The sequence below is a fragment of the Mauremys mutica genome, chromosome 23 (genome assembly GCF_020497125.1).
Source record: "Mauremys mutica isolate MM-2020 ecotype Southern chromosome 23, ASM2049712v1, whole genome shotgun sequence".
In the NCBI taxonomy this organism is placed as follows: domain Eukaryota; kingdom Metazoa; phylum Chordata; order Testudines; family Geoemydidae; genus Mauremys; species Mauremys mutica.
In genome coordinates, this window is record NC_059094.1 from 21551836 (window position 1) to 21575651 (window position 23816).

Genomic DNA, 23816 nt, shown 5'->3' on the forward strand with positions numbered 1-23816 from the left:
CTCCCTCCCATGTTTTTTCTCTCTCTCTCTCTCTCTCTCTCTCTCTCTCTCTCCTCTAATATGTTGGCCAACACACACTCTGTCTGTCTGTCTCTCACTCTGTCTCTGTCCTTGCTTCTTCTTGTGCTGTCTCCCTTCATAGGACACGGATAGGAGTGCTAGGTGTGCATCCCCACAGGTTAGATCTCGGGAGCTATGAACAAATAGGAGATGAAAATCATGCGAGGCAGTGGGTGCTAGAGTGGAGCGGTGTCTGTGGATGTTGACTCAGTCTCTGTTCGAGTCAAGCGCATGTAGATGGGATGAGGGCAAGATTAAATGCACCAGTAGTGCTGTGTGTAGTGATGGTACTTACTTGACTTTATTAGTTTGCAGAGGAATCATCCAGGAGCCCTCGCCGGACGAGAATATGCAGAAGTGGACGTGAGCAGCCTGGACATCCTTCTAAGGAGACCTCAACAGTCCTCAGGTTTCTGCCTTCTGCCTAACTGGCTGTGAGTAAGCAGTGAGTGTGTGGAATTCCTCATCTGTACTCACTGTAATTTTCTTCATAGGCCGTTGCCTTCCTTGTTTGGTATGGGGCACTGTGGGATTAAGGCTGGGGAAGAGACCAGAGTCATACTTGCCAACTTTCACTGGGTAGATAAGAACCCTGAATTCACAATATTCCAAAAATCAAGCTAATCCTATTTCAAATAAGGCCAAAACAAGCCAATTCCGAAGAACCCCAACACTCAATGACTAGATCTCTCCTGGCGTGCAGTCTGGGACTGTGGTGGATCCGCTGTGCACCCCTGACTCTCTGCCCCCCTTTGCCCCTGCTTGCTGGAAGCAGCAAGTTACAACGAGCAATAAGCTACAGGCCAAAAACAAGCCCAATTTCTATGTTTTATTTTCCCCCTTGAGATTTGGTGTGTGTGACCAGAGTCTGCTGTGCAAAGTGACTATTTCGGGTGTCGTCGCAAGGGGTGCTTTCTACTTGTAGTCCTACCGGTGTAATGGGAATAGGGTTGAGGGTGGAGCCCCACTGTGTGCGGGAGGGGAAAATAAGAGCCTACCCAAAGTTGCTGACTGAAAGCGTAACTGATTTGTTTTTCCCCCTTGTGCTGGGTTTAGTAGCAAGAGAAAAGAAGTCACAGGTCAGAGTCTACTGCCCTCGTGCAATGGAAAGAGAGCAAGAGCGATGAGTCTGCAAGCGTTGTTGATGCGACGCAGAAGGCGTCCATCTGGGAGCGGAACCGCCACCACTCTCCATGAGATAAGTGTCTTCTTTGGTGATCGCTCTGCTCAAAGCCCATCTTGCTCCTGGTAGGGACGCCCCGTTAGCTGGGGCTGGGTTTGTAAGAAAAGGTTCCTGACTAGTTGTGGTTACAAGGGAGACGATGTCCCCATTTTCAGGGGCTGCTCATGTCTCTGGCCAGGACCAGCGTGTCCTCCGCAGCATATTAGATCCAGGGGGATGACTCCAGCTGGTGAGTTTCTTGACTCCCTCCCACGTTTTTCTCTCTCTCTCCTCTAATGTGTTGGCCAACACACACTCTGTCTGTCTCTCTCTCTCTCTCTGTCCTTGCCTCTTTTTGTGCTGTCTTCCTTCGTAGGACACGGGCAGGTGTGTTAGGTGTGCATCCCCACAGGCTAGGTCTTGTGAGCTATGAACAAGTAGGGGACCGAAATGATGCAGGGCAGTGGGCGCTAGAGTGAAGCGGTGACTGTAGGTGTTGACTGAGTCTCTGCTCTAGTGGGGCTGATGTGGGAGGCAGGGATGAGGGCAAGATTTCACGCACCAATTGAATTTTTTGTAGTGAGGGCTCTTGGTTGGCTTATTTGCTGCATTTGTAGAGGAATTGTCCTGGAGCAGCAGCCGGAGGAGAAATTGGCAGACGTGGGCCTGTGAGGAGCCTGGACATTCTTCTAAGGAGACATGAACAGTCCTCAGCTTTCTGCCTCGTGCATAACTGGCTGTGGGTAAATGGTCAGTGCTTGGAATTCCTCATCTGTACTTGCTGTGATTTTCTTCACACTTTGTTTGCTTCCTTGTTGGGTGTGGGGCTCTTTGGGATTAAGGCTGGGGAAGGGACCAGAGTCACAATTGCTAACTTTCACTGGGGAAACAAGCACTCCGACTTTGACAATAAGCCAAAAATCAAGATAAACCCATTTGAAAACAAGGCCAAAACAAGCCAATCCCTAAGAACCCCAACACTCAATGAGTAGATCTCCCCTGGCGTGCAGTCTGGGACTGTGGTGGGCCCGCTGTGCACCTCAACTAGCCCTCCCCTTTGTTCCTCCTTGTCCGTGCTTGCTGGAAGCAAAAATCTACAAGAAGTAATAAGCTACAAGCCAAAAAGAAGCACAATTTCTACGTGTTTTCCCCACAGGTTTGGTGTGTCTGACCAGAGTCATCTGTGCAGAGTGACTATTTCAGGTGTCGTAGCAAGGAGTGCTTTCTACTTGTAAAGGCGTGATGGGAGGAGGGTTCAGGGCAGAGCCCCACCATGTGGGAGAGGCAAAAAGAAGCGGCTACCCAATGTTGCCAATTGAGATGGTGACTGACTTGTTTTTCCGCTGGATTTAGTACCAAGGGAAAAGAAGTGACAAGTCAGAGTCTACTGCCCTCATGCGATGGAAAGCGAGCGAGAGTGATGGGACTGCGAGAATTATTGATGCCTTGAAAAAGCCGTCAAACTGGGAATGGAACAGTCATCACTGTCAATGAGATAAGTGTCTGTTTTGGTGATTGCTCTGCTCACGGCCCACCTTGCTCCTGAAAGGGATGCCCTGTTTACTGAGGCTGTCTTTGTAAGAAAAGGTTCCTGACTAGCTGTGGTTTTGAGAGAGAGAAGATCCCCATTTTTAGGGGCTGCTCAGTTTTCTGGCCAGGAGCAGTGTGTCCTACGCAGCAGAAGGTTGCATCTAGGAGAATGAGTCCAGGTGGTGAATTGCTTGCCTTTCTCTCGTGTTTCTCTCTCTCTCTTCTCTAGTGTGTTGGCCAACACGCTTTCTCAATCTGTCCTTGCCTTTCCTTGTGCTGTCTCCCTTCTTATGATATTGGCAGGCGAGCTAGGTGTGCACCCCCACAGGTTGTGTCTTGGGCGCCATAAAGAAGTAGGAGGGGACAAAAATCATGCAGGGCAGTCAGTGCGAGACTGGAGCGGTGACTGTTGGTGTTGTGGGGCTAAGACAGATCGAAAGCGATGCAGGGAAGAGGGCCTTAATTGGGCTCTATGTAGTGCAGGAGTTCTCAAACGGGTTTAGGTCCCGTCAGGGGGATGGAAGGTTGTTATTTGGGGGGTTGTGAAATGTCATCCTCCATCCTAAACATCACTTTGCTTCCAGCATTTATAATGGTGTTGAATATACAAAAAGTGTTTTTAATTTATAAGGGGAGGGTCACACTCAGAAGCTTTCTATGTAAAAGGGATCATCAGTACAAAAGGTTGAGAACCACTGGTGTAGTGATAGTTCTTGCTTGCCTTTATTAGTTTGCAGAGGAATTGTCCAGGAGTCTCAGCTGGAGAAGAAGCTGGCAGAAGTGGACCTGCACTGCCTGGACATCCGTCTAAGGAGACATGAACAGTCCTCAGCTTTCTGCATTCTGGATAACTGGCTATGAGTAAGAAGTCAGTGTTTTCCATTCCTTATCTGTACTCACTCTTGTTTCCTTCACAGGCCGTGTGCTTCCTCGTTGGGTATGAGGCTCTTTGGGATTAACGCTGGGGAAGGGACAAGAGTCTCCTGAGCAAAGTGACTATTTTGGGTGCAGTTAAAATGGGTCCCTTCTAGTTGCAGCTGTAAAGTAGTAATGGGGGATGGGTTGAGGGCAGAGCTGTTGGATACGGGAGATGTGAAATGAAGAGACTATGTGACATTGCAGACGGAGATGGTAATTTTTTATTTTTTTTTCCTTCTTCCTTGGTACTAAACCCAGCAGTCACACATCAGAGTCTACTGCCCTCATGCGATGGAAAGTGAGAGCAGCGAGCCTGTGAGCATTGTTCATGCCAGGCAACAGCCGTCAATGTGGGGGTCGAGCAGACGCCACTGTCAGAGATAAGTGTCTGTTTTGCTGAGGGTTCTGCTCACGGCCCATATCAGTTTCTTGCCTTTCTCTGTTTCTTTCTCTCTCTCTCTCTCTCTCTCTCTCTCTCTCTTACTCTCTTCTCTAGTGTGTTGGCCAACATTCTCTGTCTCTGTCCTTGCCTCTCCTTGTGCTGTCTCCCTTCATAGGACACGGGCAGGAGTGCTAGGTGTGCATCCCCACAGGCTAGGTATCAGGAGCTATGAAGAAGTAGGAGGGGATGAAAATCATGCAGGGTAGTGGGCGCTAGAGTGGAGCGGTGACAGTCAGTGTTGACTCAGTCTCTGTTCATCGAGTCGGGCTGATGTAGATGAGATGGGAGAGGGAGGCAGGGATGAGGGCATTCATAGAGCTCTGTGTAGTGACAGTTCTTGCTTGGCTTTATTAGTTTGCAGAGGAATCGTCCAGGAGCCCCAGCCGGATGAGAATGTCAGAAGTGGACCTGAGCAGCCTGGACATCCTTCTAAGGAAACAAGAATAGTCCTCAGGTTTCTGCCTTCTGCATAACTGGCTGTGAGTAAGGGCTCAGTGCTTTGAACTCACAGAGTCATCTGTACTCACTGTAGTATTCTTCATTGACTGTGTGGTTTCTTGTTGGGTAGAGGGCTCTGTGGGATTAAGGGTGAGGAGGGGCCAGAGTCTGCTGTGCAGAGTGACTCTGTTGGGTGGTGTTGTTGTAAGAGGTGCTTTGTACTTTTAGTCCTAAAGGTGTAATGGGTAGATGGCGGAACCCTGCCGTGCATGAGAGGGGAAAAGGAGAGCCTACAAGACATTTCTGACTGAGACGGTAGCTTACTTGTTTTATCCCCTGGTTTTAGTACCAAGCAAAAAGACGTCGCATGTCAAAGTCTACTGCCCCTATGAATGAGAGTGACAAGACTGCGAGCGTTGTTGGTGCCAGGCACGAGCCGTCCATTTGGGAGCAGAACAGCTGCTACTATCACTGAGATAAGTATCTTTTTTGCTGAGGGTTCTGCTCACGGCCCACCTGGCTACAGGTAGAGGCACCCCGTTAGGTGGGGCTGGGTTTGTAAGAAAAGGTTCCTGACTAGCTGTGGTTTTGAGGGAGACACGGTCCCCATTTTCAGGGGCTGATCATTTCTCTGGCCAGGGTCGGTGTCTCCTCGGCAGGAGAAGGTTAGATCCATGAGGATGACTCCAAGTGGTGAGTTGCTTGCCTTCCTCCTCTGTTTCTCTCTCTGTCTTCTCTACTCTACTCTACTTTACTATGTTGGACCTCACTCTCTCTCTTCTCCCCCGCCCGCCCATAGGGCACGGGCAGGAGTGCTAGGTGTGCATCCCCTCAGGCTAGGTCTCGGGAGCTATGAACAAGTAGGAGGGGACAAAAATCATGCATCATAGTGGGTGCTAGAGTGGAGGGGTGACTGTGGATGTTGACTGTCTCTCTTCAAGTGGGCCTGATGTAGATAGGATGGGAGAGGGAGGCAGGGATGAGGGCAAGATTACCTGCATCAATTGAATTTTGTGTAGTGATGGCCCTTGCTTCGCTCATTTCCTGCGCTTGCAGAGGAATTGTCCAGGCGCAGCAGCTGAAGGAGAAAGTGGCAGACACGGACCTGAGGAGCCTGGACATCCTTCTAAGCAGACATGAATGGTCCTCCGATTTCTGCCTCCCGCACAACTGGCTGAGAGTAAGCGGTCAGTGCTTGGAATCCCTCATCTGTACTGGCTCCGGTTTTGTTCAGAGGCTCTGAATTTCCTCATTGGACACGGTGCTCTGTGGGATTCAGACGAGGCAAAGGCACAAGTCTCCTGTGCAGAGTGAGTGAGTATTTTGGATGTAGGTGCAGTGGGCTGCTTTTTAGTTGTAGTGCTAAAGCTGTAATGGGAGGAAGGTTGAGGGCGGAGCCCTGAGGTGTGGTAGATGGGAGAAGAAGAACCTATGCACGTTGCAGACTGAGATGCTAACTGATTTGTTTTTCCCCCTAGTGCTGGGTTTAGTACCAAGTGCAGAGTCAGAGTCCACTCCGCAGATGCCATGGAAAGGGAGCGAGAGCTGGGAGATTCTAAGCATTGTTGATGCCAGGGAAGAGCCATCCAGCTGGGAGTGGAGCAAGGATCACTGTCAGTGAGATAAGTGTCTTGTTAGGTGAAGGCTCTGCTGTGGTTATGAGGGAGACAAGGTCCCTATTTTCAGGGGCTGCTCAGTCCTCTGGCCAGTACCGGTGTGTCCTCTGCAGCGGAAGGTTGGATCCAGGAGGATGACTCCAGGTGACAAGTTGCTTGCCTTCCTCCCGTGTTTCTCATTTTCTTGCTCTCTGTCTCTCTAGTGTGTTGGCCAACGCTCTCTCTTAATCTGTCCTTTCCTTTCCTTGTGCCATCTCCCTTCTTAGGACACAGGCAGGCCTGCGAGGTGTGCATCTCCACAGGTTAGGTCTTGAAAGCCCTGGAGTAGTAGGAGGGGACGAAAACCATGCGGGGTAGTGGGTGCGAGAGTGGAGCAGTGACTGTCAGTGTTGAATCGGTCTCTGTTCAAGTGGGGCTGATGTAGATGGGATGGAAGAGGGAGGCAGGATTGAGGGCAACATTTCAAGTACCATTAGAGCTGTGTGTAGAGATGGCGCATGCTTGGCTTTTGCAGCTGCACTTCCAGAGGAATTGTCCAGGAGCTCGAGCTGGAGGAGAAACTGGCAGAGATGGATCTGAGCAGCTTGGACAAGGTTCTAACCAGACAGGAACAGTCCTCAGCTTTCTGCCTTCTGAACAACTGGCTGTGAGTAAGAGGTCAGTGCTTTCAATTCCTTTTCTGTACTCGCTGTAGTTTACTTCACAGGACTTGTGCTTCCTCGCTGGGTACAGGACACTGTGGTATTAAGGCTGGGGAAGGGACAAGAGTCTCCTGAGCAAAGTGACTATTTTGGGTGCAGTTACAATGGATCCCTTCTAGTTACAGATGTAAAGTAGTAATAGGAGATGGTTTGATGGCGGAGCCGTGGGATATGGGAGATGTGAGATGAAGAGACTACGTGACATTGCAGATGGAGATGCTAACTTGTTTGTTTTTCTCTCCTCTGCTGGGTTTAGTACCAAGGAAAAATAAGTCACATGTCAGAGTCTACTGCCCTCATGCAATGGAAAGTGAGTGAGAGCAGCGAGCCTGTGAGCATTGTTCATGCCAGGCAAGAGCCGTTCATTTGGGAGCCAAGCAGATGCCACTGTCAGTGAGATAAGTGTCTGTTTTGCTGAGGGTTCTGTTAACAGCCCATCTGACTCCAGGTACAGACACCCTGTTAGCTGGGGCTGGTTTGTCAGAAGAGTTTCCTGACTAGCTGGGGATACAAGGGAGATAAGGTCCCCATTTTCAGGGGCTTGTCATTTCTCTGTTCACAAGCAGTGTGTCCTCCGCAGGAGAAGGTTGGATCCAGGAGGATGACTCCAGATGGTGAGTTACTTGCCTTTCTCCTCTCTCTCTCTCTCTCTCCTCTAGTGTGTTGGCCAACACTCTCTTTTTCTCTCTGTCTCTGTCCTTGCCTCTCCTTGTGCCGTCTCCCTTCATAGAACAGGGGCAGGAGTGCTAGGTGTGCATCCCCATAGGCTTGGTTTCGGGAGCTATGAACAAGTAAGAGGGGATGAAAATCATGCAGGATAGTGGGCGCTAGAGTGGAGCAGTGTCTGTGGATGTTGACTCAGTCTCTGTTCATTCGGTCCGGGGGATGTAGATGGAATGGGAGAGGGAGGCAGGGATGAGGACATCAAAAGAGCTCTGTGTAGTGATGGTCCTTGCTTGGCTTTATTAGTTTGCAGAGGAATCGTCCAGGAGCCCTCGCCGGAGGAGAATATGCAGAAGTGCATCTGAGAAGCCTGGACATCCTTATAAGGAGACATGAATAGTCCTCGGGTTTCTGCATAACTGGCTGTTCCTCATCTGTACTTGCTGTAGTTTTCTTAACAGGCCGTGTGCTTCCTCCTTGGGTACGGGGCTCTGTGGCTGGGGAGGGGTCAGAATCTGCTCTGCAGAGTGACTATGTTGGGTGCCATTAAGAGGGCCAATGTAGACAGGAGAAAAGGGGCCTGAACCCTGATTACAGGGCGGTCACCCTTTCTTCAGTAAAATACTCCTCCTTTAAACTCGGTGTGTGCGGGGGGGGGGGGGGGGTGGGAGTCCCCAATGTGAAAATATCTGGAAATGAACAGGTAAGGGAGGGATCCTGCTGAGTGTCTCCTTTCCGATCAATCCTCCATCTCTCAGCGACACCCTTCCGGACTTACCTTCCTACCTCACCAAGAAAATAACTTTGTGCTCCCTAATCTTTACCAGAAAAGATCCCTCTTCCTTGTGACGCAGTCATGTTAGTAGGGCTCTGAATACCACCGCATGTGCTTACAACACCTGAACATCAACACATTTCAGAAAGGATAGCCACATCAATCCCTTCGGACGTAGCCCTAGGAATCTCCTCTGTCTATCTCCAAAGAGACATAAGGCCTGGAATTTGGACACAACTGAGGGAGCTGTCCGAATCTCTACAGTTGAACATTCATCAGTGCGACGGTGTCTTTCTTGTGCACAAGAAAACAAAGGGTCAAAGTTGTGGTTGGTTGAGCGGTGTGAATTGGGCAGGACAAAAGGACTTGAGGAAGGATGAGGTGGAAGTGAGGGTCTGAAAGGAGCCCCCTACCTCACCTGTTCATTTCGAGACGGTGTGACATTTGCATGGTTGGGCCATTTCTTGGCTTTTTTGAGAAAAGGGGCGAATTTTCCACGGCCTCCACCATCCCCTTACAGCTGCCCCTTCGCCACACCATGTTGCATCTGACTTGGATAGGTCGCAAGTAAGATTTCACTTCAAATGTCAAAAAAGCCCAGTAGAAATAATTGTGGGGAATTTCCTGTCACTAAGAGAAAGTGAAGCTCAAGCCTTCTCAAGGGGTGGGGTGTCGCTCAGCCACAGGCACAAAAAGGCTCCCCTAGTTTAAGCGTGCGAGGGATAAGACCTTACACCCTGGTTACAGGGCAGTCATTTTGCCGGGCGTGTCAAAGTGACCTGTGGTTTAATTTGCTTGGCAAAGGAGACCCAAACCCTCCTTACAGGGTGGTCCTTAAGCCAGGGGCGTTCGAATGGGGCAGAGAGAAAAGCGCTGTAAAGGAGAGACCTCTGTTCCCTCAGGAGAGCGTGGTCTCATTGCCCAGCAAGTGCCAGCGGCCCAAGAGGAGCTTGAAAGGGGAGATCTGCACCCTTCTGACAAGGATTGGTCAGTGGCAAAGAGCATTTTAAAGGCTAGGTCCTAAGGAGCTCAAAGCCAGAGACCTTGTGGTGATCTGCGTGTAATGTAATATCTCATTGTAAGGTGACAGGGCCAGCAAGAGTTAATTAACTCACAAACTGACCTGATCCATGGCCGAACTTTAAAGACTGGTTAGGAAGATCTGTAAAGGAATAGAGGTTTGAAATGCAGCCTGCATTGTTAGAGATAGAAGGGTAAATGTTAGCTCGGGTCTTGTCTATTGCTATAGCTGTGATTCAAAGATCAAAAAAGCAATATTAACATTTTAGGAAGACACTGGAGTGAAATAGCGTTATTGTCTATATCGGGGTCGGCAACCTTTCACAAGTGGTGTGCCGAGTCTTCATTTATTCACTCTAAAATGTATTACTAGCATGCAAAACCTTAATGTTTTTCAGAAGGTCTCTTTTTAGTTATATAATATATAGACATAGAAATTAGTGTTGTATTGTAAAATAAACAAGGTTTTCAAAATGTTTAAGTAGCTTCATTTAAAATTAAATTAAAATGTGGATCTTACACTGCTGGCCTGCTCAACCCGCTGCTGGTCTGGGGTTCTATTCCATTAGGCCGCCAGGAGGCTGTGCGGGGCCCTGCCCACATTCAGCGGGTGGCTACCTTCTCCTTGGTTCTGGCCCATTCTCTTCCTCTCTCTGCACTGAGCTGAGGGTGGGAGTGGACCGAGCACAGGGCTGGGGGTGAAGGGTCTGGCCAGGAGCTAGAATGAGGGAGGGGGCTCAGAGTTGGGGCAGGCGGTCTGGTTGTGGAGGCACTTAACTGGGCAGCTCCCATTTGGTGAGAGGGGTGCAGGTGGGAAAGTGAGTGGGGGTGCAGGAGCTCCAGTTTGGTGCTCAGGGTGGGGGTGGGGATGTGCAGGGGTGCAAGAGTCAGGGTAGCGGACTGGGGGCATGTGAGGGGGATGCAGGTGTCAGGGCTGGGGTTGGGGGGGTGAAGGAGTCAACAGAGGGCTGGGTGTGTATGAGGGAGGTACAGGGCTCAGGGCAGGGGCCTGGGTGTGTGTGTGTGGGGGGGTGTCAGGGCTGGGTGACTGCCCCCCTCAGAACCTCCAACCCCCCTCTGCTCCTTGTCCCCTGACTACCCCCTCCTGGGACCCCTGCCCCTATCTAAGCCTCCCTGTTCTTGTCCCCTGACTGCCCCCCTAGGAGCCTACCCCCTACCTGTCCCCTGACTGCCCCCAACCCTTATCCACACCCCCACCCTCTGACAGGACCCCCCAGAACTCCTGAGCCATTCTACCCTCCCCCTGCCTCCTGACAGCCCCCCCCAAACTCCTGACTCATCCAACCCCCTGAGCTCCTTGTCCTGTAACTACCCTCCTAGAAGCCTACCCCCTACCTTTCCCCTGACTGCCCCAACCCTTATCCACACCCCGAGACAGACCCCCAGACTCACATGCCCCATCCAACCACTCCCCACCCCTGACAGAACCCCCAGAACTCCTGACCCGTACAACCCTCCCCCTGCTCCCTGCCTGCTGCAACCCCCTCCACACCCCTGCCTTCTGCCAGCCCCCCCCAAAACTCCTGACTCATCCAACCCCCCCAGCTCCTTGTTCCCTGACCACCTCCTCCAGAGACCCCCTGACCCTTATCCAGCCCCTACCCCCTGACAGACCCCGGAATTCCCATGCCCCATCTACCCCCCTGTTCCCTGTCTGCCGCCTCCAGAGATCCCCGCCCCTTGCCACCCCCCGGGCTCCCACCCCCATCCAACCAACCCTGTCCCCTGACTGCCCCAACCCCTTACCCAAGCCCCCCAGCCCCAGATCCACTTACCATGAGTCTCCAAGCAGAGCCAGCCTTTGCTGCCCCGTGGGAGCGCACAGCCCCGCCCCTCAGACCACTGCGTGTGTGGGGGCAGGGCTCCAGACAAGCAGGGAGAGTCTTTCCCTCCCTGCAGAGCCAAACGCTGCCCCACAGCTCTGCGTGTGGCGGCAGGGATCCGGGGGAGGGGAGAAGGCGGGGGAGGGGCCGGCGCCTTGCTGCGCTCGGCCCGGTGCTCCAGCCCGGGAGCGCGGACCCTGCGGCTTGCTGTGCTAGCAGGGTTTTTAATGGCACACTGGAGTCCCAGCATCTCCTTTAGTGCATTCCAGCCTGCCCCCCACCGGGACCCATTCAACCTGCTGCGGCATCCCCAGACTTGCCAGCACTCCGCTCGCCCCACCCCAATCTGCCCCCTGCACGTGGCCCTCCAATCCACCCCATCTGTTCCCCATCTCAGGGCACCCCAACATCCTCCATGACACCCAATCCCTACACCTCAACCCCAATTGGCTCCAACCTATTTCTCCTTTGCTGGGCCCCACTTCCCCAGCACCGCATTTCCCCATGCTACCCACAGCCAGCCAGGCTTCCCTCTCCAATTCCTGTTACCCTTCCCAGCCACACTGGGGCCTTTCAACCCCCTCCACCCTGCCCTTACTCTCCAAGGCTTATGAATCCCACATTCCCTCAGTACAGCTTGGGAACTCTAAACCCCTCTACCTCACAGTGCAGCCCCCACCCCCAGATATCATACAACTAAGCCAGTGATGCACGGACCCCAAATTGCCTACTGAACGTGTCCATTGATCAGCCCTATGGACTCTCTCTGTCTCTCCTTTCCTCTCCTTGTGCTGTCTCCCTTCCTAGGACACGGGCAGGCGTGCTAGGTGTGCAGCCCCAAAAGCTGTGTATCGGGAGCTGTGAAGAAGTAGGAGGGGACAAAAATCCTGCAGGGTAGTGGATAGTGGAGTAGGGCGGTGTCTGTTGGCGTTGACTCAGTCTCTGTTCATCGAGTGGGGCAGATGTAGATGGGACTGTAGAGGGAGGCAGGGATGAGGGTAAGATTAAACACAGCAATAGAGCTCTGTGTAGTGATAGTTCTTGCTCGGCTTTATTAGTTTGCAGAGGAATCATCCAGGAGCCCTCGCCGGACGGAATATGGCAGAAGTGGACCTGAGAAGCCTGGACATCCTTCTAAGGAGACATGAATAGTCCTCGGGTTTCTGCATAACTGGCTGTTCCTCATCTGTACTTGCTGTAGTTTTCTTCACAGGCCGTGTGGTTCCTTGTTGGGTATGGGGCTCTGTGGGATTAAGGCTGGGGAGGGGCCAGAGTCTGCTGTGCAGAGCGACTCTATCAGGTGTAGTTGCAAGGTGTGCTTTCTACTTTTAGTCTTAAAAGTGTAATGGGAAGAGGGTTGAGGGTGGAGCCCCGCTGTGCAGGAGAGGCGAAAAGAAGAGCATACGAGACGTTGCTGACTGAGCTGGTAACTTACTTGTTTTATCCCCTGGTTTTAGTGCGAAGGAAAAAGACTTCATGCGTGAGAGTCTACAGCCCTCGTGATGGAAAACGAGTGAGAGTGATGAGACGGCGAGCGTTGTTGGTGCCAGGCAGCAGCCGTCCATCTGGGAGCAGAACAGCTGCTACTATCACTGAGATAAGTATCTCTTTTGCTGAGGGTTCTGCTCCTCCAGGTAGGGACACCCCATTAGCTGGGGCTGGGTTTGTAAGAAAAGGTTCCTGAGTAGCTGTCGTTATGAAGGAGACAAGGTCCCCATTTTCAGGGGCTGGTCAGTTCTTTGGCCAGTAGCAGTGTGTCCTCTACATCGGAAGTTAGATCCGGGAGGATGACTGCAGGTGGAAAGTTGCTTGCCATCCTCTCATGTTTCTCTCTTTCTTTTCTACTGTGTTGGCCAACATTCTCTCTCTGTCTGTCCGTCCTTGCCTTTCCTTGTGCTGTCTTCCTTCGTAGCACACAGGCAGGCGTGCTCGGATTACATCCCCACGGCCTATGTATTAGGAGCCACGAAGAAGTAGAAGGAGATGAAAATAATGCAGAGTAATGGGCACGAGAGCGGAGCGGTGACTGTCGGTGTTAACTCGGTCTCTGTGGGGCTGATGTAGATGGGATGGAAGAGGGAGGCGGGGATGAGGGCAAGATTTCAAGCATCAATAGAGATGTGTGTAGTGATGGCTCATGCATGGCTTTTCCAGCTGCTCTTCCAGAGGAATTGTCCAAAGCCCCTCGCCGGAGGAGAAGCTGGCAGAGGTGGACCTGCTCAGCCTGAACATCCTTCTAAGCAAACATGAACAGTCCTCAGCTTTCTGCCTCCCGCTTTACTGGCTGTGAGTAAGAGGTCAGTGCTTTCAATTCCTTATCTGTACTTGCTGTAGTTTTCTTCACAGGCCGTGTGCTTCCTCGTTGGTGTCACGGAGTTTGGGGGAGACAAGACCCTGCACCCCCGGCTTCCTGCGATTCATGATGACTGTCAGCCAGCCAGTAAAATGGAAGGCTTATTTAGATGACAGGAACACAGTCCAAGACAGGTCTTGCAAGTACAGATCACAGGACCCTTTCAGTTAGGTCCATCTTGGGGGGGCCCAGGGAGGCCAGAGCCCCGTCTGGGCTCCCCTCCATTTTCCCAGCCAGCTACAATCGGAGACTCTCCAGCCCCTCCTCTCTGGCCTTTGTCTCTTTCCCGGGCCAGGAGGTCACTGGATCTCTTTGCAAAGGGGCCAACTGAAGGTGTCAGAGAACAGAGGAGGGGCCCAGGCCGTTAGTTGCCAGGAGAGAGTGCCGGCCATTCTCTATGCAGACAGTATCACAGGGGCCCTCTAAGGCTCTTCAAAAATCATACACCCTGATTCCCCACAAGTAGATATTTAAGAAAGGCATAGGGGAAACTGAGGCACCCACACAGTATTCAGAGAAAACATTGCGAACATTCCCACTTAGTCACAGTTGGGTACGAGGCTCTTTGGGATTAAGGCTGGGGAAGGGACAAGAGTCTACTGAGCAAAGTGACTATTTTGGGTGCAGTTACAATGGGTCCCTTCTAGTTGCCGGTGTGAAGTAGTTGAGGGCGGAGCCATGGGATACGTGAGCTGTGAAATGAAGACTACTCAACACTGCAGACAGAGATGCTAATTTACTTTGTTCTTCTCCCCTCTGCTGCGTTTAGTGCCGAGGGAAATGAAGTCACACGTCAGATTCTATTGCCCTCATGCGATGGAAAGTGAGTGAGAGCAGCGAGCCTGTGAGCATTGCTCATGCCAGGCAAGAGCAGTCCATTTGGGAGCCAAGCCGACGCCACCAACACTGAGATAAGTTTCTGTTTTGTTGAGGGTTCTGCTCATGCTCCATCTGACTCCAGGTAGAGACACACCATCGGCTGGGGCTGGGTTGGTAAGAAAAGGTTCCTGACTAGCTGTGGTTTTGAGGGAGACAAGGTCCGCATTTTCAGGGGCTGCTCATGTCTTTAGCCAGGACTGGTGTGTCCTCCTCAGCATATTAGATCAAGGAGGATGACTCCAGTTGGTGAGTTTCTTGATTCTATCCCACCGTTTTCTCTCTCTCTCCTCTAATGTGTTGGCCAACACGCACTCGGTCTCTGTCTCTGTGTGTGTGTGTGTCTCTCTCTCTATCTGTCCTTGCCTCACCTTGTGCTGTCTCCCTTCGTAGGACATGGGCAGGTGTGGTAGGTGTGCATCCCCACAGGCTAGGTCTTGTGAGCTGTGAACAAATAGGGGACCGAAATAGTACAGGGCAGTGGGCACTAGAGTGCAGCAGTGACTGTGGGTGTTGACTGAGTCTCTGCCCTTGTAGGGTGATGTAGATGGGATGAGAGAGGGAGGCGGGGATGAGGGCAAGATTAAATGCACCAATAGAGCTCTGTGTAGTGACGGTACTTGCTTGCCTTTATTAGTTTGCAGAGGAATCATCCAGGAGCCCTCGCCAGACGAGAATATGCAGAACTGGACATGAGCAGCCTGGACATCCTTCTAAGGAGACATGAATAGTCCTCAGATTTCTTCCTTCTGCACAACTGGCTGTGAGTAAGAGGTGAGTGCTTTCAATTCCTCACCTGTACTCGCTGTAGTTTTCTTCACAGGCTGTGTGCTTCCTCGTTTGGTACGAGGCTCTGGGATTAAGGCTGGGAAAGGGACAAGAGTCTCCTGAACAAAGTGACTATTTTGGGACATAGTGTACTTAGATTTCCAGAAAGCCTTTGATAAGAGCCTTTGGTGAAGGACCTTAGGTAAATAAAATAGCCATTGGAAAAGAGGGAAGAGCCTTTCATGGATTAAGAACTGGATGGAAGACAGGGAACAAAAGGTAGGAATAAATGGTAAATTTTCAGAATGGAGAGGAGTAACTAGTTGTGTTCCCCAAGGGTCAATCCTAGGACCACTCCTATTCAATTTATTCATAAATAATCTGGAGAAAGGTGAGGTGGCAAAGTTTGCAGATGATACTAAACTGCTCAAGATAGTTAAACCCAAAGAAGACTGTGAAGAACTTAAAAAACATCTCACAAACTAAGTGTTTGGTCAGCAAAATGGCAAATGAAATGTAATGGGGATAAATGTAAAGTAATACATATTGGAAAAAATATCCCCAACTATACTCACAATATGATGGGGGCTAATTTAACTACAGCTAATCAGGAAAGACATATTGGAGTCGTCATGGATAGTTTTCTGAAGATGTTCACGCAGTGTGCAGCGGCAGTCAAAAAAGCAGACAGGATGTTTGGAATCATTAAAAAAGTGATAGAGAATAAGGCGGAGAATATCTTATTGCCCTTATATAAATCCATGGCCCACCCACGTTTCGAATACTTTGTACAGATGTGGTCTCCTCATCTAAAAAAAAGATATACTGGTACTAGAAAAAGTTCAGAGATGGACCACTCAAATGATTAGGAGTTTGGAACTAAACTAAGTCCTTTCTTCTTCCTCCAACACCTCCTAGGCCACCCCAACCTGCACCCCATCCCTACTTTCCCCCGTACATGCCTTCTCCCATAGCCCCCTTCCGCCCCCCTCCTTCCTTCCCTCCCCAACACCCCCCTGCCTGCAACAACTTTCCCCAACCTACACGCCTGTATCCCCCAGTTCATTCCTCCATTCAAGGGACTCCTCAGACCCCATCTCTCTCCAACATCCTCCCAGCTCACCACAACCTGCGCCTCCATCCATGCCCCCTCCTGTAGGGACTGCTCAGCGCCTCTTCCTCCCCAACAGCCCCCCCAGTTCATTCCCCCATCCATTGGGCCCCTCAGTCCCCTTTTTTCCTCCCTCCCACCGCAACCTGCACCCCACTCTGTTCCTAGATCTGTGGGCCCCCCAGTGCCCTTTTCTCCTTTGTCCAGCATTCCCCAACCTGCACCCCCATCCCTCCCTCCACCCATGGGGCCCCTCAGCCCTTCTCTCTCCTTCCTGCCCAACACTCACCCTTCATAGCACACGGGCAGGCGAGCTAGGGGACGAAACCCGTGGGGAGCAGTGGATTGTAGAGTGGAGCGGTGACTGATAGTGTGGGCTCAGTCTCTGTTCCTCGACTGAGGCGGCTGTAGATGGGATGGGAGAGGGAGGCAGGGATGAGGGTGTTAATAGAGCTCTGTGTAGTGATAGTTCCTGCTTGTCTTTATTAGTTTGCAGAGGAATTGTCCAGGAGCTGGAGCCGGAGGAGAAACTGGAAGAAGTGAACCTGAGCAGCCTGGATATCCTTGTAAGCAGAGATGAAGAGTCCTCAGCTTTCTGCCTTCTCCATGACTGGCTGTGAGTGAACAATTATGGCCTCTATCCCTCATCCGTACCACTCAAGTTTTCTTCAGAGGCCGTGAGCCTCCTTGTTGGCCATGGGGCTCTGTGGGATTACGACCAAGGGAAGGGACAACAGTCTCCTCTGCTCAGTGACTGTCTTGGATGCAGGTGCAACAGGCTGCTTAACATATGAACGTAAGAATGGCCAGATTGGGTCAGATCAAAGGTCCATCTAGCCTAGTATCCTGTCTACCGACAGTGGCTAATGTCAGGTGCCCCGGAAGGAATGAACAGAACAGGGAATTACCAAGTGATCCATCCACTGTCATCCTTTCCCAGCTTCTGGCAAACAGAGGCCAGGGACACGATCCCTGCTCATCCTGACTCATAGCCGTTGATGGACTCATCCTCCATGAATTGACAGTAACTCTCCACTTAACATCCTCTCGCTTAACATTGTTTCAATCTTACGTCCCTGCTCAATTACAGAACATGCTGTATTTAAAGTTGTGCAATGCTTGGCTATAACGGCGTTTGGCTGCCTGCTTTGTCCACAGTCGGCAGCCCCCCATCAGCTCTCCTATGCCCCCACCCCCCCAGCACTTCCCACCCGCCAGCAAACCCCGCGGATCAGTGCCTTCCCCCACGGCCTCCTGCCTGTGGCAATCAGCTGGCTTGTGGCGTCCGGGGACGGGGAGTGAAGACTCGTTGTGCAGGCTCCCCCTCCCTCCCCTGCTTCCAAACGCCGCAAGCCAGCTGATTGCTGCGGGCAGGAGCGAGGACGCGGTGTATGAAGTAAAGGGGAAGGAGGGGGGAGGAAGAGGCAGGTTAAGGGTGGGGGCTTGGGGGAAGGGGTTGAGGCCCCCACCCTGGTGCTCGCAGAGAGGGGAAGCTGCCGCTGCTCCTGTGCAACATGCTTCTCCTAGCCTACAGCACCTTCAGCCTCCTTGCCTGCCTCATCTCCAGTGCCAGTGAGCTGTGCCCGTGTGGGGTAAGGCGGGGGCACCCCCCAACTATAGTACTGTACTGTATGGCAAAAAATAATCCCCTGCAGCGTAACCCCCCGTTTACATTCATTCTTATGGGGAAATTGGACTCGCTTAACATCGTTTCACTTAAAGTCGCATTTTTCAGGAACATAACGAGAACGTTAAGTGAGGAGTTGCTGTACCTAGTTCTTACTTGAACCCCATTATAGTCTTGGCTTTCACAGCATTCTCTGGCCAGGAGCTCCAAAGGCTGAGTGTGCGTTGCGTGCTTTTTAATCGTATCTATAAAGGTGTAATGGGAGATGGGAGAAGAAGAACCTACACAACACTGCAGATTCTGATGATAACTTCTGTTTTTCCCTCTTGTGTTGTGCTTAGTACCATGGAGAAAGAAGTGAAGGGTAAGAGCCCACCCCAGTTGTGAGATGGAAGGCGCCCAAGAGCCGTGAGACAGTGAGCGTTGTTGATTCCAGGCTATGCAGATGCCATGAAGCTGGGAGTGGAGCAGACGTCACCATCAGTGAGATAAGTGTCTGGTTTTGTGAGGACTCTGGTAACGGCCCACCTGCCTCCAGGCCAGGACTTGTGGTTAGCTGGGGCTGAGTTTGTAGGAAAAAGTTCCTGAATAGCTGTAGTTACGAGGGAGACAAGGTCCCCATTTTCAGGGGCTGGTCATTTCTCTGTCCAGAAGCAGAGTGTTCTCTGCAGCAGAAGGTTGGATCCAGGGGGATGACTCCAGCTGGTGCGTTTCTTGACTTCCTCCCACGTTTTTATCTCTCTCTCTCCTCTAATGTGTTGGCCAACACACTCTCTGTCTCTCTCTCTCTCTCTCTCTCTGTCCTTGCCTCTCCTTGTCCTGTCTCCTTTCGTAAGACATGGGCAGGTGTGGTAGCTGTGCGTCCCCACAGGCTAGATCTTGGGAGCGATGAACAAGTAGGAGGGGAGCAAAATCACACAGGGTGGTGGGCGCTAGAGTGCAGCGGTGACTGTGGGTGTTGACTGAGTCTCTGCTCTAGTGGGGCTGATGTGGATGGCGTGGGACAGGGAGGTAGGGATGAGGGCAAGATTTCATGCACCAGTTGAATTTTGTGTAGTGATGGCTTTTTGTTGGGTTACTTACTGTGTTTGCAGAGGAATCATCCAGGAGCAGCAGCCGGAGGAGAAATTGGCAGAAGTGGACCTGAGCCGCCTGGAAATCCTCTTAAGTGGAGATCAACAGTCCTCAGCTTTCTGCCTCCCACATAACTGCCTGTGAGTAAGAGGTCAGGGCTTGGAATTCCTCATCTGTACTCACTGCAATTTTCTTCACACTCTGTTTGCTTCCTCATTGTCTATGGGGCTCTGTGTGATTAAGGCTTGAAAGGACCAGAGTCTCTAGATCTCTCCTGGCGTCTGCAGTCTGGGACTGCGGTGGGCCCGCTGTGCATCCCTGACTCTCGCCCCCCTTTGCCTCTGCTTGCTGGAAGCAACAAGCTACAAGAAGCAATAAGTTACAAGCCCAAAACATGCTTTTCCCCACAAGTGTGGTGTGTGTGATCAGTGTGCTGTGCAGAGTGACTGTTTTAAGGTGTCATTCCAAGGGTTATTTTCTACTTGTAGTCCTAAAGGTGTGATGGGATGAGGGTTCAGGGCAGACCCTCACTGTGTGGGAGAGGCGAAAAGTAGAGCCTCCCCAACATTGCCCACTGAGATGGTAACTTACTTGTTTTTTCCCCTCGTGCTGGGTTTAGTACCAAGGGAAAAGAAGTCATGTGTCAGTGTCTACTGCCTTCATGTCATGGAAAGCGAGCGAGAGCGATGGGACCTCAAGAACTACTGATGCCAAGGAAAAGCCGTCCTACTGGGAGTGGAACAGTCGCCGCTTTCAATGAGATAACTGTCTGTTTTGGTGATTGCTCTGCTCACGGCCCACCTTGCTCCTGGTAGGGACGCTCCATTTGCTAGGGCTGTGTTTGTAAGAAAGTGTTTTTGACTAGCTGTGTTTGAGGGAGACAAGGTCCCCATTTTCAGGGGCTGCTCAGTTCTCTGGCCAGTAGCAATGTGTCCTCTGCATCAGAAAGTGAGATCCAGGGGGATGACTCCAGGTGACGAGTTGCTTCCCTTCCTCCCATGTTTCTCTCTCTGTCTGTCTTTTCTCTAGTATGTTGGCCAACACTCAGGTGTGCATCCCCACAGGCTAGGTCTCGGGAGCTATGAACAAGTAGGAGAGGAGGAAAATCATGCTGGACAGTGGGTGCGAGAGTGGAGCTGTGACTCAGTGTTTACTCGGTCTGTATTCATTGAGTGGATTTCACGCACCAATACAGCTGTATGTAGTGATGTCTCATGCTTGGCTTTTGCAGCTGCGCTTCTAGAGGAATCATGGAGGAGCAGCAGCCGAAGGAGAAGGTGGCAGACATGGACCTGAGCAGCTTGGACATAGTTCTAAGAAGAGATTAACAGTCCTCAGCTTTCTGCCTTGCACATAACTGGCTGTGAGTAAGCGATACTGTATTCAAAGCACTGACCTCCTCACTTAAAGTCGCCCCGGTTAACGTTGTTACGTTGCTGATCAATTAGGGAACATGCTCGTTTAACATTGTGCAATGCTCCCTTATAATGTTGCTTGGCAGCTGCCTGGTTTATCCAGTCCTTGCAGGAAGAGCAGCCTGTTTCAGCTAGCTGGTGTGGGCTTGGAACCAGGGTGGACCAGCAGCCCCCCATCAGCTCCCCGCCCCCCTAAGTTCCCTGTGCGGCAGCCACCCAGCAGGCTATCAATTGCTGGCAGTTCAGCTGTCCTTCCCCCCACACTGCCATGTGCTGCTCCTGCCCTCTGCCTTGGAGCTGCTCCCCCGGAGCCTCCTGCTTGCTGTGCAGGGGAAAGGGGGGCTAATGTCAGGGTGTCCGCCTCCCCCTACTCCTACCCCCCACTTACCCTTGTCCATCTAGAGCAGGGTGGGGACAGGACAGGGCTCAGGGTGGAAAGAGTCTGCCTTTTTAAGTAGGTCAGGAAGTTGAGACAGCAGCTGCAGGCAGCAATGTTCTTAAAGTGGCAATGTGCATCTCTCACTCTCTTCCCCCCCCTGCCCCCACACAGGGTGTGTCTCTGTCTCTCTCTGCCATGCTGTCTCCCCCTCCTCCCTCCATTCGTGCTGCCTTGTAGAGTGTGAGGTTACATTAACAACAATGCGTTAACCCTTGAGGGCTCAGCTGAGTGCTAGTTCATCATTTAGCAGTAAGGCATTCCCTGGGAAATATCCCACCCTCTGACTGCATCACCTCAACCAAGCTTCACAATCATCATTACTGGTTACAGTATTAAATTGTTTGTTTAAAACTGATACTTTTAATTCCTCATCTTTACTTGCTCTAGTATTGTTCACAGGCCGTGTGATTCCTCGTTGGGTACAGGACTCTGTGGTATTAAGGCTGGAGAGTGGCCAGAGTCTGCTGTTCAGAGTGACTGTCGGGTGCTGTGGCAAGGGCTGCTTTTTGGCTGAAATGCTAAAGGTGTCATGGGAAGAGTGTTGAGGGCGGAGCGCCGCCGTGAGGGAGAGGTGAAAAGAAGAGCTAACGCGACATTGCCCACTTAGATGGTAACTTATTTTTTCCCCTTGTGCTGGCTTTAGTACCAAGGGAAAAGAAATCAGGCGTCAGAGTCTACTCCCTTCATATGTTGGAAAGTGAGCAAAAGTGATTGGACCGCAAGAACTATTGATGCTACGGAAAAGCCGTCCAACTGGGAGTGGAACAGCTGCTACTCTCAATGATAAGTGCCTGTTTTGATGATTGCTCTGCTCATTGCCCCCTTGCTTCTGGTAGCGATGCTCCGTTAGCTGGGGCTGGGTTTGTAAGAAAAGGTTCCCGACTAGTAGTTATGAGGGAGACAAGGTCCCCATTTTCAGGGGCTCTCAGTTCTCTGGCCAGGAGCAGTGTGTCCTCTGCAGCAGAAGGTTAGATCCAGGAGAATGGCTGCAGGTGGAGAGTTGCTTGCCTTCCTCCTGTGTTTCTCTCTCTCTCTCTCTCGTATGTTGGCCAACACACACCCTCTCTCTATCCTTGCCTTTCCTTATGCTGTCTCCCTTCTTAGGACATGGGTAGGTGTGCATCCCCACAGGTTAGGTCTTGGAAGCCCTGGAGTAGTAGGAGGGGACGAAAACCATGTTGGGCAGTGGGCGCTAAAGTGGAGCGGTGATTGTTGGTGTTAACTCGGTCTCTGTTCGTCAAGTGGGGCCGATGTAGATGGGATGGAAGAGGGAGGCAGGGATGAGGCCAAGATTTCAAGCACCAATAGAGCTGTGTGTAGTTATGGCTCATGCTTGGCTTTTGCAGCTGCGCTTGCAGAGGAATTGTCCAGGAGCCCCAGCCCAAGGAGAAACTGGCAGAAGTGGATCTGAGCAGCTTGGACATCCTTCTAAGGAGACATGAACAGTTATCAGCTTTCTGCCTTCTGAACAACTGGCTGTGAGTAAGCAGTCAGTGCTTTCAATTCCTTATCTGTACTTGCTGTAGTTTTCTTCACAGGCCATGTGCTTCCTCGTCGGGTACCGGGCACAGTGGTATTAAGGCTGGGGAAGGGACAGGAGTCTCCTGAGCAAAGTGACCATTTTGGGTGCAGTTAAAATGGGTCCTGTCTAGTTGTAGGTGTAAAGTAGTAACGGGAGATGGTTTGAGGGCGGAGCTGTGGGATACAGGAGATGTGAAATGAAGGGACTACGCGACATTGCAGACCGAGATGCTATTTTTTTTCTTTTTCTCCCCTCTGCTGGGTTTAGTACCAAGGAAAAAGAAGTCACATGTCAGAGTCTACTGCCCTCATGCGATGGCAAGTTGTGAGAGCAGCGAGCCTGTGAGCATTGTTCAGGCCAGGCAAGAGCCGTCCATCTGGGAGCCGAGCAGAGGCCACTGTCAGTGAGATAAGTGTCTGTCTGTTTTGCTGAGGGTTCTGCTCACGGCCTATCTGACTCCAGGTAGAGACACCCTGTTAGCTGGGGCTGGGTTTGTAAGAAAAGGTTCCTGACTAGCTGTGCATACAAGGGAGACAAGGTCCCCGTTTTCAGGGGCTGCTCATTTTTCCATCCGCAAGCAGTGTGTCCTCTGCAAGAGAAGGTTGGATCCAGGGGGATGCCTCGAGCTGGCGAGTTCCTTCCCCTTCTCCTGCGTTTCTCTCCCTCCCTCCCTCTCTCTCTTTTCTGTACTGTGTTGGCCAACACAAACACTCTCTCTTTCTCTCTGTCTGTGTCCTTGCCTCTCCCTGTGCTTTCTCCCTTTATAGAACACGGGTAGGTGTGGATCCTCACAGGCTAGGTCTCGGGAGCCAGGAAGAAGTAGGAGGGGATGAAAATCATGTGGGGTAGTGGGTGCGAGAGTGGAGGCAGGTATTGTAAAATATTAGCACGGTAGCATGTTGGACAGTGATGGCTCTTCCATAGGTGGTTTGCTGTTCTTGCAGAGGCCCGCTCAAGGCCAATGGAGCCGCCCCAGACAGAGGAGAAGCATCTGGAGGAACGAGACCTGCACAATCTAGATGTTTTTCACTTGGCAGTGGAGCTAAGGAGTGCTGTCGTGATATTCGAGGAGCAGGTGTGTGTTTTTTGTGAAATCTCTCTCTATCCAGTATCTGCTGTGATAGACCCAGGCCAGTTGGGAACAGCAGAGTAATAGAAGGGAGATAAACCTGCCACTGGATAAGTAGTTTGCTGTTCCCTGAGTGACCAGAGCAGGGGCTGCTCCAGGCTAATGAGAACACCTGACTCCAATTAACCTGCTAAGAGTCAGGTGAGGCTGTTAAGCGTGTGACTCTAATTAAGCAGTCGGTGTTTGGAATCTCTCATCTGAACTCGCTTCAGTTTTGTTCAGAGGCTGTGAATTTCCTTGTTGAACACGGTGCTCTGTGGGATTCAGATGAGGGAGAGGTACAAGTCTCCTGTGCACAGTTAGTATTTTGGATGTAGGTGCAGTGGGCTGCTT

The 23816-nt window shown here is 51.5% G+C and overlaps 4 long non-coding RNA genes across 6 annotated transcripts; all 4 read left to right on the forward strand.

Moving 5' to 3' along the window:
- Positions 1–438: 438 nt before the first annotated feature.
- Positions 439–2921, forward strand: LOC123355360. The gene is made up of 4 exons (XR_006575085.1): positions 439–494; positions 1117–1472; positions 1840–1965; positions 2576–2921. It is a non-coding gene; the product is annotated as an uncharacterized LOC123355360 (long non-coding RNA).
- Positions 2922–4531: 1610 nt separating this feature from the next.
- LOC123355359 lies at positions 4532–6259 on the forward strand. 2 transcript variants are annotated; one of them, XR_006575084.1, is made up of 4 exons: positions 4532–4591; positions 4897–5243; positions 5607–5860; positions 6029–6259. It is a non-coding gene; the product is annotated as an uncharacterized LOC123355359 (long non-coding RNA). The 2 variants fall into 2 exon arrangements; XR_006575083.1 differs by having other exon boundaries at positions 4897–5860.
- Positions 6260–6797: 538 nt separating this feature from the next.
- Positions 6798–12261, forward strand: LOC123355362. 2 transcript variants are annotated; one of them, XR_006575089.1, is made up of 3 exons: positions 6798–6823; positions 7124–7481; positions 12228–12261. It is a non-coding gene; the product is annotated as an uncharacterized LOC123355362 (long non-coding RNA). The 2 variants fall into 2 exon arrangements; XR_006575088.1 differs by lacking the exon at positions 12228–12261 and adding an exon at positions 7837–7874.
- A 6301-nt stretch (positions 12262–18562) lies between these two features.
- On the forward strand, positions 18563–20482 carry LOC123355361. The gene is made up of 3 exons (XR_006575086.1): positions 18563–18609; positions 18999–19118; positions 20210–20482. It is a non-coding gene; the product is annotated as an uncharacterized LOC123355361 (long non-coding RNA).
- The last annotated feature ends 3334 nt before the right edge of the window (positions 20483–23816 follow it).